The sequence below is a fragment of the Mustelus asterias genome, chromosome 8, assembly GCF_964213995.1.
Source record: "Mustelus asterias chromosome 8, sMusAst1.hap1.1, whole genome shotgun sequence".
NCBI classification, from domain to species: Eukaryota; Metazoa; Chordata; class Chondrichthyes; order Carcharhiniformes; family Triakidae; genus Mustelus; species Mustelus asterias.
Window position 1 is genome coordinate 49,701,355 of NC_135808.1, and position 15,290 is coordinate 49,716,644.

The 15,290-nt window shown below is 44.7% G+C and overlaps 1 long non-coding RNA gene and 3 other non-coding genes across 6 annotated transcripts; all 4 read left to right on the forward strand.

Moving 5' to 3' along the window:
- The first annotated feature begins 895 nt into the window (after window positions 1–895).
- On the forward strand, window positions 896–7,726 carry LOC144497131 (uncharacterized). Of its 3 annotated transcripts, none has more exons than XR_013498512.1 (12): window positions 928–954; window positions 1,470–1,514; window positions 2,121–2,160; window positions 2,817–2,853; window positions 3,329–3,362; window positions 3,867–3,921; window positions 4,645–4,676; window positions 5,084–5,137; window positions 6,705–6,732; window positions 6,914–6,963; window positions 7,256–7,288; window positions 7,628–7,726. It is a non-coding gene; the product is annotated as an uncharacterized LOC144497131 (long non-coding RNA). The 3 variants fall into 3 exon arrangements; XR_013498514.1 differs by having other exon boundaries at window positions 6,914–6,959; XR_013498513.1 differs by having other exon boundaries at window positions 896–954; window positions 6,914–6,959; window positions 7,256–7,726.
- LOC144498118 (small nucleolar RNA SNORD79) lies at window positions 3,012–3,091 on the forward strand. The gene has a single exon (XR_013498652.1). It is a non-coding gene; the product is annotated as a small nucleolar RNA SNORD79 (small nucleolar RNA).
- Window positions 3,720–3,801, forward strand: LOC144498121 (small nucleolar RNA snR60/Z15/Z230/Z193/J17). Its single transcript, XR_013498655.1, has one exon. It is a non-coding gene; the product is annotated as a small nucleolar RNA snR60/Z15/Z230/Z193/J17 (small nucleolar RNA).
- Window positions 4,938–5,020, forward strand: LOC144498120 (small nucleolar RNA snR60/Z15/Z230/Z193/J17). Its single transcript, XR_013498654.1, has one exon. It is a non-coding gene; the product is annotated as a small nucleolar RNA snR60/Z15/Z230/Z193/J17 (small nucleolar RNA).
- Window positions 7,727–15,290: the final 7,564 nt, after the last annotated feature.

The window sequence follows — 15,290 nt, forward strand, 5'->3', positions numbered from 1 at the left end:
TGCGGTCTAACTAAGGTTCTATAAAGTTGCAACATGACTTACCAATTTTTAAACTCAATACCCCGGCCGATGAAGGCAAGCATGCCGTATGCCTTCTTGACTACCTTCTCCACCTGCATTGCCACTTTCAGTGACCTGTGTACCTGTACACCCAGATCCCTTTGCCTATCAATACTCTTAAGGGTTCTGCCATTTACTGTATATTTCCTATCTGAATTAGACCTTCCAAAATGCATTACCTCACATTTGTCCGGATTAAACTCCATTTGCCATCTCTCTGCCCAAGTCTCCAACTGATCTATATCCTGCTGTATCCTCACTGAATGTTTTTAAGGCAAGGCTGGATAAATTTTTGAACAGTAAAGGAATTAAGGGTTATGGTGAGCGGGCGGGTGAGGAGCCGAGTCCACAAAAAGATCAGCCATGATCTTATTGAATGGCGCGGAGCAGGCTCGAGGGGCCAGATGGCCTACTCCTGGTTCTTATGAGATCACCTCTCCTCCTCCTCCTCAACGCTAGAAAAATAGGGCTCAGTTTAATCAACCTCTCATATTATAAGCACAGCACTCTCATCGCAGTCGGGTGAATCCTTTGTTTAAAAAAAATCAAACTCCAAAGCAGGCTGCAATTTACTTCAGAAATAAACAGGCCTCACCCCCTGCCCGCCAGTTCCGGAAACCCCGGGTAACAGGCCGGCCACGCGACTAGGGAGAAAGGTGGGTGGAGAGGGGGCTGGTGACGTCAGTCGGCCATTTGACCCCGCCCTGTGCCCAGCCCGGGCCAATGGGATTGCGCGTCGTGCGGCTGAGGGCGCGATGGATCAATCAGGTCCGTGATTGCGGCCGTCGCTTTTCGAACTGACTGTTGGAATCCCGGCATCCTGCACGCGCTCCGCCTATAAAAGAGCGGCGACGGCAGGGGCTCGGCCTCATTCGGCGAAGACGGTCCGCTGAGGTAGGTTTGTAATTGAATGGGACTAGCTAGGGCTGTATGGTCGGGAGGGGAACAACACGGGACACCACTCCCTTGTACTAGGCCGGGGAGGAGGGAAAAGTGAGCCCCATGGTGGATCCTGGGGGTGGATCATGAAGCTGCAGCACAATATGCAGAGGGAGGCAGCGTCCAATCTGACCTAATTTCTAGCAATCTGAGCCCCTCCTCGGGTTTCAATTACAATCTGCCAGCTCTATTTGTGTGCTGCGGATCAGGCAGGCCTGGTGCAGGGAGGCTTCACACAAAAGGTAGGTAGGGCGGGCTCCCAGTTGGGCGAGCAGGCTGGTGCCAGACCCCCCAGGACCATGCTGTGATGAGCCTATGTTGGTAGGGACATCTGAGCCCCTGTGATGCGATTGCAACATGCTGAGCATAGGTTCTGCGAGTGGATTTATGTGGTGTGGGGGGAATAAGGGATTGTTAAGGTGTGGCTGGTGTGCTTTTTGTGGCTCTCCCTGACCTTTCTTTCTCTACAGGTTTTCCAGTTGTCTGTCCCCACTGAAGAGTGCTGAGTAGTTCAGGTACGCAAGTCTATCCGCCCTCATCATGTCTCTTCCCCCGCCCCACTTTCGTGCTAACTGCCGCAGTCCTTTACTAAATTGTTTTACCATTCGCACATTCTGATAACTTGATGAACTCTTCCTACACTCCAGCCGTCTGCATGCTCATTTGAATTCCCATTGTCCAATACCACCACCCCACAGTACGAATCTCTGCTGAATTTACTCTGCTCTGACAAAGGGTCATCTAGCCACAACGTTGACTCTAATCTCCGTATATGCTGTCAGACTTTTTTTTTTAAAAAGCGTTTTTGTTTTTGCCTATCGCAAGGGCTTGTTTATCCATTGTCCCTGTTTGCTGCTTTAGTGATCTAAATGATCTAAGGGAAAATGTATAAAACTGGGCTTTCGGCCATTACAGGGCAAAACCAGGTGTATACTACACTGGGGGGGAGTGAGAGGTGGTTCATGCTTAGTTTTGTTGGCTCATATGTCTAGTCTTTACTGCCAGTGATTATTGAGTAGTGGTCAGAAGTGTTTCTGAAAATCTATTGAATGAGGCTAGTGGCTCTCAGTTACCAGATTCCCATGTTGAGGATTGTGAGTGATACTATCATCTCATTCCAGGTTTGATTCTGCCCAGCAAAACTCCTTCTGGCCTGCACAGGTAACTTCAGCCTCACTCTTCCTTTACTGTCTATGCAATTTAAGGTTCAGTGTTTTAAAGCTGAAATGTCCCAATGAAATTGATATCAGATGCTGCAAATCTGGCAACTCCTTACCAGCGCCATCTCGTCCTGTGCACAGTGATGATAATTTGCTACTCTCGACTTTGGGATGACGAATACGCAACCCACCTTTGAAATGTATCTGAGGCACATGGCTGGTGTTTTGTTAAGGATATGTCCAGATTTACTGCAACAGGTCACCATTTTTTTATGCCAATTGCGGATTCCATTCTGGCGAGGGGATGCATTTTGGTAGGACGTATAGATGGATAATAGTGAATAAGTGGCTGTGGAAACTGTGACCTGGAAGTATACATTAATAGGGGCATAGAATAAGAGAACAAAGAGGCTATGCTGAACTTGAATAAAACAGCTAGAACATGTGGATGACTCCAGCTGCCACACTTGGAGAGGGGATTTATAGTAATTTGCAGATTGAGCAAATGTGAAACTTGTGTGGTTTGGGTCTGGCATGCTCTGCAACTTCAATTGCAAGTATTATGTCCCTTTGAATAACAAATTGTGATGCTTATTTGGCCTGCAGACATGATGGCTGAATGATGTGATTCTGTCTAAGCTGTCTCTCTTTTTGCAGGTATGAAAGATCACAGCAAATACAGGAATCTGTTATGGTGAGTTTTCATTAACCTGGGAGTTAAGTGAAGTAGATAGGAAAGGTATTACCAGTTGGGCCTAATGGCTCCTGAGATAAATTGTGGTGATTATGCCTGCATTGTCCCCGATGTGTTATAATTTAATTGCATTTGAATTGGGAATGTTAGTTGATTTGTACTGTTGATGATGTTAATGCAAATACAATGGGAATCTCTCTGAAAAAGAGTGAAAGAGATTACAATTACTGAACCAGTACAGTGTTATTTCCACCTACTGGGGGTGTTAATATCCCACTTTGTTCAGGCCCAAAATGCATGACCTTCCACTTTGCCTCTTAGTCATTCCCCCTTGTTCCAATCTACAACTTTTTATACCAACTGAACAATTGGATTCCCCTCTCTCCAGACATTAATGTTTATGACAGTAACTGCAGCTCCATTTGGCCAATCTGCTATATTTCTGATAGTGTCTAATGGTGATTTTGTTTTCCAGGTACTTGTATTGTCCCAGGACAAGACTAATGAAGGTAAGTGGAGCAAATTGTGTGCCCCCCCGTTACAATGCTCACTCCTTTTTAAAATGGAGTCTCAGGTGTGCAGTTACATCTCCCTTCATCTCCAGATTTTGATGTGGAGTGTCACTGGTATTGCCCCAGTTCTGAACAGCATTTAATTAAGAGATTGCCAATTTGTCCCATATCCCTGATATTTTCCTCCATTTCATTTTGTCCAAGCTCATTTTAAAAATTACTGCATCTGCTACCACCAGGTTATATAGCATATTGAGATGGTGCTACTGCGCCTCCACCTCCAGTGTTGGAATGTAACTGCTGTCTGTTTCTCGGACATTACCTGGAGCTGCATTGTTTCGGGATTTTCAGTCTGAGGATTGAATGATGGAATTCATAGTTCAACAGATACTGATGAAGATTGAGCTTTGTCTTTCGCTCCTGTCTGACATTTCCTCTTTTTAAAAAAAAAGCTGCATGGCAAATGTTTCCTGCCCTGAGTTGGTAACCTTGGTCTTTCAGGTTCCAAATTTGAAGTTGGCCAGTGGACCAATCTTGGTGTGAAATGACTGCAGAGGTGAGAAATAGTTTTTTTTTCCCCTGGGCTATAGCACTAAATTTTGGTGGTGGTCTTGCTTTTGAGTACTGAGCTGTTGTGTTGAGGCAATGAGAATCTGGGTGAAAATGCTAGTACCATTGAACCAGTGGAGACAGCTGGTGATGTCTGAGGTGACCACCTGATTTTGTAAGTAGAGCTGCTCTGCAACCTTAAGAGTGGGGGAGGGACACAACTTTTCAGTTTTCCACAAATTTTGGGCAGTGTAGCCCTTGCTGAACCATGGAATCCTTCGTGCAGAAAGGGGCCATTGAACCTCTACCAACAACAATCCTGCCCTGTCCCTGTTACCCCTTGTATTTACCCTGCTAATCTCCCTGACGCTAAGGGTCAATTTACCAATCAAACTAGCCCACATCTTTGGACTGGGAGGAAACCCATGCAGATATAGTGAGAACCTGCAAACTCCACACAGACTCCTGGGTCCTTGGTTTTGAGGCAGCAGTGTTGACCACTGTCACTGCTGACCCTTCAATCAGTTCAGGTTCCCTCATTCCTGACACTACTTTGTGCAGAATGGGATGAATGGTGTCCATTGCACCTAACTGTTAACAGTGGTGAATAGTGATTGGCTTTTGTCATTCAGCTGCATGTACCTGTACTAGTTTTGTCCTCTGCCTTGAGTGATTCCTTTTCTGTATGTGCAAGTCACTTTTATTGTCTAATGAAGCCTTTATTTTTCAGATCCTTGGATTTTCAATGGACTGGACTAATTGGTGAGTGGATGGTATTGACGGAGTGAACCCTGTTACAATGCTCGCTTGTAGTCATGAGTTACGCAGTTTCACATCTGAACATGAGGTTTGACTTGAGACCTGTGCTTAGCTTGAAGTGTTCAGATGTGCTGGAGCCCTGGGTGTGTATTTTAACACACACACAGCTGCACATTGCCCTTTTTAGAGTAATGTAACTGCAGTGCAAGCTGGCATGCTTGTCACCATGTGGAGCTGCATTGTTTCAGAGTTTTCAGTTTAATGGAGGATTGAATGATGGAATTCATAGTTCAACAGATACTGATGAAGATTGAGCTTTAGTCTTTCGCTCCTGTCTGACATTTCCTCTTTAAATGAATGCCAAGTTTCATTTGACATTTCCTGCACTGAGTTCTGATTTCTTTTTTCAGATTCCTGCTTCAGTCTCCAATGTGAAGCTGGGCGAGTGAACCAGCCCTGTTCAGGTGTGTGGCATTCATAGAAACCCTATAGTACAGAGAGAGGCAATTCGGCCCATCATGTCTGCACTGACTACAATCCCACCCAGGCCCTACCCCCATATCCCTACATATTGTACCTGCTAATCCCTCTACACATCCCAGGACACTAAGGGGCAATTTTAGCATGGCCAATCGACCTAACCCGCACAGCTTTGGACTGTGGGAGGAAACCGGAGCACCCGGAGGAAACCCACACAGACATGTGCAAACTCCACACAGTGACCCAAGCCTGGAGCTGTCAAGCAGCAGTGCTAACCACTGTGCTGCCGTGCCGCCTAGTATGTTCAGTATGTTTAGGCTCCAGGTTAGTAGAAACATAGAAAAACTACAGCACAAAACAGGCCCTTCGGCCCCATAAGTTGTGCCGAACATATCCCTACCTTTTTAAGCCTACCTATAACCCTCCATCCTATTAAGTCCCATGTACTCATCCAGGAGTCTCTTAAAAGTCCCTATTGAGTTTGCCTCCACCACCACTGACTGCAGCCGATTCCACTCGCCCACCACCCTCTGTGAAAAACTTCCCCCTAACATTTCCCCTGTACCTACCCCCCAGCACCTTAAACCTGTGTCCTCTTGTAGCAGCCATTTCCACCCTGGGAAAAAGTCTGAGTCCACCCAATCTATGCCTCTCAACATCTTGTATACCTCTATTAGGTCTCCTCTCATCCTACATCTCTCCAAGGAGAAAAGACCGAGCTCCCTCAGCCTATCCTCATAAGGCATGCCACTCAATCCAGGCAACATCCTTGTAAATCTCCTTTGCACCCTTTCAATCTTTTCCACATCCTTCCTGTAATGAGGTGACCAGATCTGAGCACAGTGCTCCAAATGGGGTCTGACGAGGGTCTTATACAGCTGCATCATTATCCCCAGACCCCTAAACTCAATCCCTCGATTGATAAAGGCCAGCACACCATACGCCGCCTTAACCACCTCCTCCACCTGCGGGGCTGATTTTAGAGTTCTATGGACCTGGACCCTAAAGGTCCTTCTGATCCTCTACAGTACTAAGAGTCTTTCCCTTTATATTGTACTCCTTCATCCCATTTGAGCTGCCAAAATGGACCATTACGCATTTATCTGGGTTGAAGTCCATCTGCCACTTGTCCGCCCAGTCTTGCATCCTATCTATGCACCTCTAACTTGACATCCCTCCAGTCTATCCACCAACCTTCGTGTCGTCGGCAAACTTACCAACCCATCCCTCTACTTCCTCATCCAGGTCATTTATGAAAATGACAAAACAGCAAGGGTCCCAGAACAGATCCCTGGGGCACACCACTGGTGACTGACCTCCATTTAGAAAAAGACACATCTATACCCACTCTCTGCCTCCTTTGGGCAAGCCAATTCTGGATCCACAGGGCAGCAGCCTGACCACCAGCAGTATTAACCTGACTTTTCTGTATGATGTTTGAATTAGGTCTCTGAAAAGATGTGGAGAAATGAGTGACTGACAGAAACTGATGTTTTGTTTTTGAAATGTTTTTCATGAGCCCATGTGACATTTACTTTGCTCTCTTTCCAGGGTTTGGAACTGTTGTGATTCCTGCATAGTAAGTATTCTGCTCCATTCTATTTTCTGTAAGAGTGCCTGTGATGAGAACTTGGAGACCTGAGTTGCCAGTGAGGACTTGTCTGATATTAGCTCTAACTGATTTAGGCACATGCACATTGCTTAACATTACTTGGTCAGGTGCTCAGTTACCAGCAATGATGTAACTTTTTCTGTTACAGAATTCCCCAGCTCTGAAGTGGTGGGATCATTGGGACACCAGTGTAGGTGAGTTCGGAAAGCTGCTTTTCCATTGTAGTAGTATAGTTGTGTAGGTGTTGCTGTTCTGGTTAACTGGTGGGTTAGGGCTAATTGAATGTCTGTTCAGAGAGCAAGTGCCTGTTCCAAATACAACTTTCAGTTAACCTTTTAATAAACTTTTGTATGAAACCTATGATGAAATTGATTCTGCCATATGAATACCACTGATTCCTTATTTGATCTGAGGTTTCACTGCTCTCTGCACAACCTGTCTAGTGATTATTGTCTCAATGGTAACTCTGCATGATCTCCATCTCTTATAGGGAAGCTGCATCAAACAAGCGTCAGAGGATATGGTGAGATTGCAATCTTATTGTGATGTTGAATTACTAAAATTCACATTTGCATGGCCAGGAACCAGTACAGTTCAATGAGCTGTCACTTGGCCACTGCTTCTCTGGTTGAGGGAGGCCAAATGTGAGGAGCACATCCTGTGTCCAGCTAGTGCATGGAAATGATGAACTATATTCTTGAACTCTCGTGCTGACAAAAGATGAGTACAATTTTCTGATCTGTGCCAGCAACCCAGTGCAATTGTGCTCCAAATAAGAGTTGGTGTTTTAAAAAGCTGAAGCTTTGCAATGTTCCCTTCAATTGGTTCAAATTTCATGTCTGTATTTCTCTCCCTTTTCTAGGTAAAGCAGAGCCAATCGCCAGAAATTGGGCAATTATGTTCCACATTTACCTTGGTGTGACTAATTGTATCTGAAATGGCAAATAAAGATTGACCTATTGCTTCGTTTTGGTGATTACTGTTCCAGTTATTCCACATTCTCCATTCTTGTAAAAGGCACAATTTCCAAGGGGTGAACAGTTTTTGTTTACCAGGTTCCTTGTTCCTGTTCCATTGGTGTGGGTTAACAGTGGCCAGGGCTGTGCTTAAATGGCATGGGGATTAATGCCTGATAATAGCAGGAAATGAAGCCTATCTAAACCAAGCTCAATGTTAATGGTGGCAATAAAACACAATTCATCTGTTCTGTGGACTATAGTATGTAATGATACCACTCAATAGGATTATTTAAAGCGTCACGGTTGCATTTTTAACCTCGGTGGTGTTGTGCAGTGATCAGACAGACAATGGAGTGAGTTGAGAGCACTGTCCTAAGTCTGCAGCTTTCAGCATTGTCTGTAACTCTAGTTACCTCCATGCTTGGCTCTAAGGCTGCTGCATTTGGCCTGGGCAGAACTTTGGAATTGGTCCATGGTTGGGGACCATAGGTGAGGCCTGGCAGGTATTGGAAACTAGCAGGTTGTACTAGAATCCCTACAGAGCAGGAGGTGGCCATTCAGCTTATTTAGTCTGCACCAGGCCCAACCCTTGCACTATCCCAGTAACACAGTAAAGAGTTAACACCACCAGGTTAAAGTCCAACAGGTTTATTTGGTAGCAAACACCATTAGCCTTCGGAACGCTGCTCCTTCGTCAGATGGAGTGGAAATGTGCTCTCAAACAGGGCAGACAGAATGTGCAGCGTTCCGAAAGCTAATGGTGTTTGCTACCAAATAAACCTGTTGGACTTTAACCTGGTGGTGTTAAAACTCTTAGTGTGTTTACCCCAGTCTAACGCCAGCATCTCCACATCATGACTATCCTAGTAACTGCCATGGCTAATCCACCTAACCAGCATATCTTTGGACTGGGAGAAAACCTATGCAGAATACAGTGTCACCAATGGCTGGAATTGTACCTGGGTCCCTGGCATTGGGGCTAATTGTACCACCCCTTTATAAATTCCATGGATTCATGAACCCAGTTCCAGATTTACCAACTACCTACCCAAGTCATAACCCTTGTAACACTTTGCAATGTTAAAGGGGTTGTGTGCATATGCAACTTAAAACCATGATTTAATAGTGCGGTTTGTTTGAGTGTAGATGCACAATGCTGGTTGATCCAAGTGATTGTTACATGTTTTCTTATACATTGGTTCTCTCTTTAATAGGCTTCTCAAAGCCCAGCCTTTTGGCCTAGCTTTGGCCATCTCTTTCTAATCTTTCCCTCTATGGCTTGTATCCATTTTCCTGCCAGCTTCCATTTGTAAACTCCCTTGATGTTTTATCTATACAATAAAGGTACTAAATGGGGGTAAACTGGTATAGTGATAATATCGACTAGTCAGCTCGAGGTGCAGGCTAATTAATTATCTGGAATTCTAAAAGGCTCATCTTTGACCAAATCAAGATTGTATGTCCTGTTGGGAAGGAAATTGCCATCCTTTTGTGGTCTGGCCTACATGGACTCCAGACCCACAGCAATCTGGTTGGTTGACTCTTAACTGCCCTCTGAAATGGCTAGCAAGGCAATTAGAGATGGGCAACAAATGCCAGCATTCCCATGAAACACGAAGTAAGAATTTGAACTTGCTATTTGTATTTTTTTTTCATTGAGATGATACTTTAAAATTTTGTGCGCGTTTACCCAAAATATACACCTGCCATAATATATTCCACTAACAGATTGTTGAGTGGTACCTGATGTAGAGATTATTTAGGAGGGGAAAAAACACTTTCTCATAGTTGAATGTTGCAGCAGTTTGTGAAATGGAGGGAGACTGTCCATAGAGTTATCACTGGACTAATCCAGAGACAAATATCCAGGGAACACATTGGGAATGACTACAATTTACGAAGATGATTTGGAGTTGGGGACCAAATGTCGTGTGTCAAAATTTGCAGATGGCACTAAGATGAGTGGCAGAACGAAGTGCAAAGGACACAAACTCTGCAAAGGGAGAAAGATAGTCTGATTGGGTAAGGGTCTGGCAGATGGAGTACAATGTTGGTAAATGTGAGGTCATCCATTTTGGTAGGCAAAGCAGCAAAATGGACTTATTTAAATAGCATGCTGCTGTGCAGAGGGACCTGGGTGGCCTTGTGCATGAGTCACAAAAATTAGTTAATTAAGGCTAAATGGAATTTTGGCCTTCATTGCTAGAGGGATGGAGTTTAAAAACGGAGGTTATGTTGCAGCTGTATAACACGATTATCCTCAGCACCGGTGCCCCACAAGGCTGTGTTCAGTAAGGATGGACAACAACACCACCTTAATGATCCTCAACACCGGTGCCCCACAAGGCTGTGTTCAGTAAGGATGGACAACAACACCACCTTAATGATCCTCAACACCGGTGCCCCACAAGGCTGTGTTCAGTAAGGATGGACAACAACACCACCTTAATGATCCTCAACACCGGTGCCCCACAAGGTGGTGTTCTCAGCCCCTTACTATGCTCGTTATACACCTATGACTGCCCAAATTACCTTCCAATTCGATTTTCAAGTTTGCTGACAACACCACCGTAGTGGGTGGGATCTCAAATAATGAGACAGTACTGGAATGAGATAGAGATTCAGGTGAACTGGTGCGGCAACAATCTCCCTCAATGTCAACAAAACGAAGGAGATTGTCATCGACTTCAGGAAGCATAAAGGAGAACATGCCCCTGTCTACATCAATGGGGACGAAGTAGAAAGGGTCGAGAGTTTCAAGTTTTTAGGTGTCCAGATCACCAACAACCTGTCCTGGTCCCTCCCATGCCAACACTAGTTAAGAAAGCCCACCAATGCCTCTAATTTCTCAGAAGACTAAGGAAATTTGGCATATCAGCTACGACGCATCAACCTTTACAGATGCACCATAGAAAGCATTCTTTCTGGTTGTATCACAGCTTGGTATGGCTCCTGCTCTGCCTAAGTCCGCAAGGAACTACAAAAGGTGAATGTTGCCCAATCCATCATGCAAACCAGCCTCCCATCCGTTGACTGTCGACACTTCCCACTGCCTCGGCAAAGCAGCCAGCATAATTAAGGACTCCATGCACCCCGGACATTCTTCCTTTGGGAAAAAAGATACAAATGTCTGAGGTCACATACCAACCGACTCAAGAAAAGCTTCCCTGCTGCTGAGACGACTTTTGAATGGACTTGCCTTGCATTAAGTTGATCTTTCTCTACACCCCAGCTATGACTAACACTACATTCTGCACTCTCTCGTCTCCTCTTTGAATGGTATGTTTTGTCTGTATAGCGTACAAGAAACAATACTTTTCACTCTAAATACATGTGACAATAATAAATCAAAAGGTGCTGCTGAGGGCATACCTGGAGTATTGTGTACAGTTTTGGTCGTCTTACTTGAGAAAGGGGCAGTACAGTGGTTAGTATGGCTGCCTCACAGCACTAGAGACCCGGGTTCGATTCCTAGCTTGGGTCACTGTGGAGTTTGCACATTCTCCCCATGTCTGTGAGGGTTTCCTGAGTGCTCTGCTTTCCTCCCACTGTCAAAAGATGTGTGGGTTGGGTAGATTGCCCCTTAGTGTCAGAGGGACTAGCTAAGGTAAATGCATGGTCTTTTGGGGATAGAGCTTGAGTGGGATTGTGGTCGGTGGAGACCCGAGGGGCTGCACTGTAGAATTCTATGAAAGGATATACAGGCAGTGGAGGAGGTGAAGGGGAGATTCACTAGGTTGATTCCGGAGTTGAGAGGGTTGGCTTATGAGGAGAGACTGAGTAGACTGGTACTATACTCATTGGAATTCAGAAGAATAAGGGGGGGATCTTATTGAAACATAATATTTTGAAGGGAATAGATAGGATAGAAGCAGGTAGGTTGTTTCCACTGGCAGGTGAAACTAGAACTAGGGGTCATAGTCTCAAAATAAGGGGAAACAGATTTAGGACGGAGTTGAGTAGGAACTTCTTCACCCAAAGTGTTGTGAATCTGTGGAATTCCCTGCCCAGTGAAGCAGTTGAGGCTACCTCATTGAATGTTTTAAGGCAAGGATAGACATAATTTTGAACAGTAAAGGAATTAAGGGTTGTGGTGAGTGGGTGGGTAAGTGGAGCTGAGTCCACGAAAAGATCAGCCATTGAATGGCGGAGCAGGCTCGAGGGGCCAGATGGCCTACTCCTGCTCCTATTCTTATGACTGCCTTTGAAGCTAGATCAAGAAAACATATGTTGGAATTGCTCTATAGAGTTCTGGAATTGCATGTTCTCCCTGTATCTGTATGAGGGACTGGCCATGTTAAGTTGCCCCTTGTATCCAAAGATGTGCAGGCTAGGTAGATTAGCCTTGGTAAGTGCATGGGGATAGGGTGGAGGGGAGGCCCTGGGTGGAGAGTCAGTGCTGACTCGAAGGTCCGAATATCCTCTTTCTGCACTCGGAGTTCTATGGTTCTATGTAAAGGAACATAAGGAATACTACTGGGTTCTATATGTCAACTCAGAAAATGGCTTTCCAATTTAATTAAGGAAAGAACTAAACCATGGAAGGCAAACAATTGAAGAGCCTAACCCAGCTGAATAGAGAAAAATACCTAAGTACCTGATTTTTTGATTCATTATTGTCACGTATTATTATACAGTGAAAAGTGTTGTTTCTTGTGTGCTCTACAGACAAAGCATACCATACATAGAGAAGGAAAGGAGAGAGTGCAGAGTGTAGTGTTAGAATCATAGCTAGGGTGTAGAGAAACATCATAATGTGAGATAGGTCCATTCAAAAGTCTGGCGGCAGGGAAGCTGTTCTTGAGTCAGTTGTTATGTTTCCTCAGACTTCTGTATCTTTTTCCCGATGGAAGAAGGTGGAAGAGCGTATGTCTGGGGATGCGTGGTGTTCTTGATTATGCTGGCTGCATTTTTGAGGCAACGGGAAGTGTAGACAGAACCAATGGATGGGAGGTTGGTTTGCATAATGGACTGGGTTTTGTTTACGACCCTTTGTAGTTTTTTGTGGTCTTGGACAGAGCAGGAGCCATACCAAGCTGTGATACAAGCAGAAAGAATGCTTTCTATGGTGCATCTGTAAAAATTAGTGAGTCGTAGTGGACATGCCAAATTTCCTTAGTCTCTTGAGAAAATAGAGGCATTGGTAGGTTTCCTTAACTAAAGCGTTTGCATGGGGGGGGACCAGGACAGGTTGTTGGTGATCTGGACACCTAAAAACCTGAAGCTTTCAACCATTTCCACTCCATCAATGTTGATGTAGACAGGGGCACGTCCTCCACTATGCTTTCTGAAGTTGATGACTAACTCCTTCATTTTGTTGACATTGAGGGAGAGATTATTGTTGTCGCACCAGTTCACCAGATTCTCTCTCTTCCCTGTACTCCATCTCGTCATTGTTTGAGATCTGACCCACTACGGTGGTGTTATCAGCAAACTTGAAAATTGAGTTGGAGGGGAATTTGGCCACACAGTCATAGGTGTATAAGGAGTATAGCAAGGGACTGAGCACACAGCCTTGTGGAGCACCGATGTTGAGGATGATCACGGAGGTGGTGTTTTTGCATATCCTTACTGATTGCGGTCTATGGGTTAGGAAGTCTAGGATCCAGTGACAGAGGGAGGAGCTGAGCCCCAGGCCATGGAGTTTGGGGATGAGTTTTGTAAGAATAATGGGGTTTAAGGCTGAGCTGTAGTCAATAAAAAGGAGAGTGACGTGGGTGTCTTTGTTATCCAGGCAATCCAGGATTGAGTGCAGAGCCAGGGAGGTGGCATCTTCTGTGGACCTATTGTGGCGATAAGCGAGCTGTAGTGGATCCAGTAGTGAATCTGAGAGGTTGGAATTGATTCATGCCATGACTAACCTTTTTGGATCCATGTTTCTGATCCATAGAGATTTTCTGAAAATAAATGGACTATGTGACTATCAGAGCGGGTACACAGTCGTAAAGAGCAGAAGTCAAACACTGAGGATCGTGATTCTGCAAACACATGATACTGAGAATATATTACCATTCAATTCTTCCAGGGATACTATAAAATTACAGCAACAATCACTTGTGTGAAGAATAAATTGCCTCAAGGCCATTCACAGGTACTTTTAAAGCAACATTTGACACTGGGATACGCAAGGAGATATTAGGTCAGATGGCCAAAGTCTTGGTAAAAGCAATAGGTTTTAAGAGGTGTCCTAAAGGATGAAGGAGATGTGGATAGGTATAGGGAGGGAATTTCAGAGGTACAGGCCCAATCAGTTGAAAGGACAGCAACTAATGTTGAATGATTAAAATTCAGGATGCACAGGAGCCAGAAATCAATGAGCTCAAATATCTCAGAGCTGTGTGGGGCTGGAGGAGATCCAGACATTGGGAAGAGTGAAACATGGAGGGATTTGAAAACAAGGATATACCACTAAATTCAGGCAGAAAAATAAAAGTCAGTTAAGGAAATTCTGCACCTCGGCAATAATATTTAAGCACCTTGGAACAGCATACTACATTCAATGTGCTATATAAATCCAAGTCGTTAAAATTTACAACCGAAAACATTGGCGGCACGGTAGCACAGTGGTTAGTACTGCTGCTTCACAGCTCCAGGGTCCCGGGTTCGATTCCCGGCTCGGGTCACTGTCTGTGTGGAGTTTGCACATTCTCCTCGTGTCTGCGTGGGTTTCCTCCGGGTGCTCCGGTTTCCTCCCACAGTCCAAAGATGTGCGGGTTAGGTTGATTGGCCAGGTTAAAAAAAATTGCCCCTTAGAGTCCTGGGATGTGTAGGTTAGTGGGATTAGCGGGTAAAATATGTGGGGGTGGGGGTAGGGCCTGGGTGGGATTGTGGTCGGTGCAGACTCAATGGGCCGAATGGCCTCCTTCTGCACTGTAGGGTTTCTATGATTCTATGATTCAAGAAACAGAGAAGAGGTTGATCCTAACCAAATTAGAAATTCTACAAGAATAAGAAAGTTTTCAGTTTTGGGGAACTCAAATAATTCAATGATAAGAACAACACGCCAGTACAGAGGCATCACGGTACATAGTGAAAGGCTGAAAAGTCAAATGGCCTTCAGAGCTTTAATAAAATTGATAATATATTGCTGGAAAAAAAACACATGCTGTCCAAGCTTTTAATCTTGCACTCATCAGGACAGATCGCAAGAGTATCAATTGTAAAAGAAACAACAATTCATACTGCAGGAATGCTGATTGGTTGGGAAATGGACTCTGATTGTTAGAGGCATTGCCATGGGGAATGTGCCAAGGAGTAGTTAACTGCTCGGAGCCCCAAGCTCCTTCTTCAGGTGAGTGGGAATTCTGTTCCCAAACAGGGCATATAAAGACACAAAATCAATTTACAGAATAATGTAAGAAGCAGCCAGGTGGTGCAAAGGACAGAGCCCTATGCGTAGATTATTTATGAAATGTATATCAGAAGAGTTACAAAGGAAAAAGTAGAAAACAATAAATAGATGCTCTGAGTTCGATTATGGATAAAACTCCAACACAGTGCGACTGGATCAGCTTTCCATCATAATGATGGAAAAGCAAACAATTGGATTGAGATTAATAAGCAAGA